The sequence below is a fragment of the Haliotis rubra genome, unplaced genomic scaffold, assembly GCF_003918875.1.
Source record: "Haliotis rubra isolate DU_JTF1 unplaced genomic scaffold, ASM391887v1 Scf566, whole genome shotgun sequence".
NCBI classification, from domain to species: domain Eukaryota; kingdom Metazoa; phylum Mollusca; class Gastropoda; order Lepetellida; family Haliotidae; genus Haliotis; species Haliotis rubra.
In genome coordinates, this window is record NW_025767264.1 from 12501 (window position 1) to 18444 (window position 5944).

Genomic DNA, 5944 nt, shown 5'->3' on the forward strand with positions numbered 1-5944 from the left:
AGAGCGACACTATTGAAACTATGGCGGTTGAAGATGCACGTATTTTGGACCTATTTCCTGAAACCTCCCATCGTTGTTTCATGGACACTGTCAAATCATGACTATTCGTGTTCTCTCCTAGAACAGTTGCTTGGCTGAAGTACAAATGTTCAGAACTGCAAAATGGATTCCAAGTCACTAATCCAGTAGCCCGTAGCGCTCAGGGCAGATAGAATCACCGCGTTTCCCCGGGATCGGCTAGCTTTACGTATGGATGATGGTTGTTCATTGGTTGTGTTAGGCAAAATTACGAAACGATTTTTAATTATTATCGGATAATTCCACGGACGTGATCTTTAAACCCATTAGTACGTCTAATGTTGCTGAGTTGTGGAGTAGGAAAATTTTGGTGAACGATATCGTGTCTTCCACTGTAACAATTCTGTAAAATTATTACTACTTAATTACGACATTCTCACTTAAAAGTCAATATTTCAACCGATTTTCATCAAATTTTGAATGCACCTCAGAAGTAGGATACTTATGATTAAACATACTTATGATTTGACTGTGTTCATGAAACAATGATGTTCGGTTTCAGGGAATACTGGAATAGTTCCAAGATGCGGGCATTTTGAACCGCCATAATTTCAAGTAAACCAACTGAGATTATGACAGAACTAAATAACTAACTGACAAACTAACTAACTAACTAACTGTCTCTGTCTGTCTCTCTCAGTCTCTCTTTTTGTCTGTCTCTGTCAATCTCTCTGTCTCTGTCTTTCATCCTCTCTGTTTAATTCTCTCTTTCTCTCTCGCCTCTGTGTCTCTCTGTGTCTTTCACTTTCTATTTGTCTCTTCTCTTCTGTCTCTCTCTGTCTTTTTCTTTCTGTCACTCTCTGTCTCTGTTTTTCACGCTCACTCTGTCTCTCTCTGTCTGTTTCTCTCTCCGTCTGTCTCTCACTCTCTCTCTCGCTTTCTCTCTCTGTCTCTCACTCTCTCTGTCTCTGCCTTCTCTCTCTATGGCTATCTCTGTATCTCACTGTCTCTGTATCTTTCTGTGTCTCTATCTTTAACTCTCTCACTCTCCCTGTCTGGCTCTCCTCTCTCTCTGTACCTCTCTATGTCTTTGTCTCTCTCTTTGTCTCTGTCTGTACCTCTACTGTCTATGTCTTTGTATGTCTCTCTGTCTCTCTGAATCTCTCTGTGTGTGTCTCTCTGAATTTCACTCTCTCTGTCTCTCTCAGTCTCTCTTTTTGTCTCTGGTTCTCTCTCTGTACCTCTCTGTCTATGTCTCGCACTCTCTCTCTGTCTCTGCCTTCTCTCTTTTGGCTCTGTATCTCACTGTCGCTGTCTCTTTATGTGTCTATCTTTCTATCCTCTTTCTGTCTTTCACTCTCTCTGTCTCTCTCTCTTTATGTCTCTTTTTCTGTCTATGTCTCTGTCTTTCACTCTCTCTCTGCCTGTCTGTTTCTCTCTCTCTCTTTTTGTCTCTGTCTCTCTGCCTGTTTCTCTCTCTCTCTTTTTGTCTCTGTCTCTCTGTACCTCTCTATGTCTTTGTCTCTCTCTTTGTCTCTGTCTCGCTCTGTACCTCTCTGTCTATGTCTTTGTATCTCTCTTTGAATCTCTCTCTGGGTGTCTCTCTCTGAATTTCACTCTCTCTGTCTCTCTCAGTCTCTCTTTTTGTCTCTGTTTCTCTCTCTGTACCTCTCTGTCTATGTCTTTTTCTCTCTCTGTCTCTCTGTATCTCTTTCTTTCTCTCTCTTTCTGTCTCTCTGTCTGGCTATCTCTCTCTCTCTGTCTCTCTCTCTTTCTGTCTCTCTCTGTCTGTCTTTCACTCTCTCTCTGTCTCTTTCTCTCCGTTTGTCTCTTCTTCTGTCTCTCTATGGCCCTCTCTCTGTCCGTCTCGCACTCTCTCTCTCTCTGTCTCTGCCTTCTCTCTATTGGCTCTATCTCTATCTCTGTATCTCACTGTCTCTGTCTCTTCCTGTGTCTGTGTCTCTCTCTCTCTCTCTCTTTCTGTCTCTTTTCTCTTTCTGTTTCTCTGTCTGTCACTCTCTCTCTCTGTCTGGCTCTCACACTCTGTCTCTTTTTCTCTCTGTCTCTCTCTCTCTCTGTCTCTCTCTGTCTCTGTGTTCTCTCTCTATGGCTCTATCTCTATGTCACTGTCTCTGCCTCTATCTTTCTGTGTCTCTATCTTTCTCTCCTCTCTCTGTCTGTCTATGTCTTTCACTGTCTTTCTCTCTGTCTTTCACTCTGTCTTTCTCTCTCTCTGTAAGGATACGAGGAGAAACACCTTGCTTGACCTTGAGCCTGACCTTAACCCGACGTTCACTTTGACCCAGACCCGACGGTGACCTTGACCTTGAGAAAAACAAATATGGTAAGGATACACAGAGAAACAACTTGCTTGACCCGACGTTGACTTTGACCCTGACCGTGAAAAGCAAATATCGTAAGGATACCCAAAGAAATACCTTGCTTGACGTTGACCTTAAGCCTGACCTTGACCCGACGTTGACCTTGATCCTGACCGTGAGAAAAACAAATAAGGTAAGGATACGCAGAAAAACTCCTTGCTTGACGTTGACCTTGACCCGACGTTGACCTTGACCTTGACCCGACCGCAACCTTGAGAAAAACAAATATGGTAAGGATACGCAGAGAAACACCTTGCTTGACGTTTACGTTGACCCGACGTTGACCTTGACCCGACTTTGACCTTGACCTTGACAAAAGAAAATATGTTAAGGATACGCTAAGAAATACCTTGCTTGACCTTGACCAGACGTTGACCTTGACCTTGACCCGACGTTGACCTTGACCTTGAGAAAAGCAAATATGGTAAGGATACGCAAAGAAATACCTTGCTTGACGTTGACGTTGACCTTTACCTGACGTTGACCTTGACCCGACGTTGACCTTGACCTTGACCCGACGTTGACCTTGACCTTAAAAGGGAATATGGTAAGGATACCCAAAGAAATACCTTGCTTGATCTTGACCCGAAGTTGACCTTGACCTTGACCCGACGGTGACCTTGACCCGACGGTGACCTGACTTTGACCTTGAGAAAAACAAATATGTTAAGGATACGCTAAGAAATACCTTGCTTGACCTTGACCAGACGTTGACCTTTACCCGACGTTGACCTTGACCTTGACCCGACGTTGACCTTGACCTTGAGAAAAGCAAATATGGTAAGGATACGCAAAGAAATACCTTGCTTGACGTTGACGTTGACCTTTACCTGACGTTGACGTTGACCTTGACCCGACGTTGACCTTGACCTTAAAAGGGAATATGGTAAGGATACCCAAAGAAATACCTTGCTTGATCTTGACCCTAAGTTGACCTTGACGTTGACCTTGACCTTGACCTTGACCTTAAAGGACCCGACGGATGACCTTTGACCCCTTGACCCGACGTGACCTTGACCCGACGGTGACCTGACTTTGACCTTGAGAAAAACAAATATGTTAAGGATACGCTAAGAAATACCTTGCTTGACCTTGACCAGACGTTGACCTTGACCCGATGGTGACCTTGACCCGACGTTGACCTTGACCTTGAGAAAAGCAAATATGGTAAGGATACGTAAAGAAATACCTTGCTTGACGTTGACGTTGACCTTTACCCGACGTTGACCTTGACCTTGACCCGACGTTGACCTTGACCTTAAGAAAAGGAAATATGGTAAGGATACCCTAAGAAATACCTTGCTTGACGTTGACCTTGACCTTGACCCGACGTTGACCTTGACCGTGACCTTCAGAAAAGCAAATATGGTAAGGATACGCAAAGAAATACCTTAGTTGACCTTGACCCGACGCTGACCTTGACCCGATGGTGACCTTGACCCGATGGTGACCTTGACCTTACGTTGACCCTGACCTTGACCTTAAGAAAAGCAACTATGGTAAGGATACCCTAAGAAATACCTTGCTTGACGTTGACCTTGACCCTGACCCGACGTTGACCTTGACCCTGATCTTGAGAAAAACAAATATGGTAAGTATACGAAGAGAAACACTTTGCTTGACCTTGACCCGACATTGACCCTGACCTTGACCCGAGGTTGACCTTGACCGTGACCTTCAGAAAAGCAAATATGGTAAGGATACGCAAAGAAATACCTTAGTTGACCTTGACCCGACGCTGACCTTGACCCGATGGTGACCTTGACCCGATGGTGACCTTGACCTTGACCCGACGTTGACCTTGACCTTGACAAAAACAAATATGGTAAGGATATGCAGAGAAACACCTTGCTTGACGTTGACCTTGACCCAACGTTGACCTTTACCCTGACCTTGAGAAAAGCAAATATGGTAAGGATACGCAAAGAAATACCTTGCTTGGCCTTGACTTTGACGTTGACCTTAAGAAAAACAAATATGGTAAGGATACCCAAAGAAATACCTTGCTTGACGTTGACCTTGACCTTGACAAAAGCAAATATGGTAAGGATACGCAAAGAAATACCTTGCTTGACCTTGACCCAACGTTGACCTTGACCTTGAGAAAGACGTATATATGTGCATATATGTCTGTAATATCCACCACAGCCCTTTTATCGTTTATATAATGCTGTCATTCACACGACAACTAATTAAACTACATGTTAACCTCAGGATATATTTATAAGAAATTATAACTCCATGGGTAAAAAAAATTCCATAATGGCATATTAGTTTATAATAAAAAACTTTTATTGCGCACCACCATGTATTGATTCAAATAATTTTGTCTTACAAAATTGAAGTTATGCTACAAATGTTATATGTAGATATATTTGTAATATATTATCGTAGTTGTATTGATGAGACTTTATAAAATGAATTTATTACAATTTATACATGAGCTACATATCGAATATGAGTCGCCAGGATTATAAAGAATTTAATGTTTACAGAACTATTTCGTGCTGCGAATTTATAAATTTATAAATAAAATCTAACACAAACTAAGTTCATTCAACACATGAACCAGTTTTATTTTCAATATATTTGTACATGCGCATACATTGATGGAACGATGTGTGTGTAACAAAAACATATTTTTCTCGTAAATATTTAATGTTGTATTTGGCCTTAGGAAGACAAATTAAAACTCTGCAGGGCAGCGTGTGACTGGTTGTGTGTTTGGAGATAAAATTCTACAAGGCAGCGGCTACCTCTATATGAGTTAGAAAATCAAACTTTACAAAGTAGCGGGTACCTGTGTGTGTTAGGAGATAAAACTCCACAAGGTAGCGGTTACCTCTATATATTTTAAGAGGTAAAAGTGTCTACGAGGCAGCTGGTACCTTTATGCATTGTAAGTAAGTAAGTAAGTAAGTAAGTAAGTATGTATGTATGTATGTATGTATGTATGTATGTATGTATGTGCTGGGGTATGTTTTTTGTTGTTGTTATTCTTATAGTATGTAGCATTTGCATGTAAGTATGCATGTTTGCATGTATGTGAGTATTTGGATATACATGTCCATTTAAGTGCGCGTAGGTACGTTGTTGTGTTTGTATGTGTACATATTTGTGTAAGGACTTAGAGAAATAGCATAAGCCTGTGGTTGTGTAAGTGAATGCGTGATTACCGGATTGCTAATGTGTGTGAACGCTTGAATGCGTGTGTGAGTGTATGAGTGAGCGAGTGCATGATTGTGTGATTGCGTGTCAGTGTGCATGCCTGCGTCAGTGTGGTTCTAACTTCTGTGTGATTGTATTCTCTTATTTTATTGTATTGCTGTGATATTCTAGTATTTTAGTGTCTCATAGGCCACACGTCCGAGTGCTTTTTATATTCAATGTATGTATTTATTGCATAGTATTCCATTACAAAAGCACATGAGACTTTAATAAACATTTTCTCTATATGTGTTAGGAGATACAACTCTTAAAGGCAGCAGGTTCCTTTGTATGTGTGTGGGGATAAAACTCTACCAAACAATGGGTACCTGCGTGTG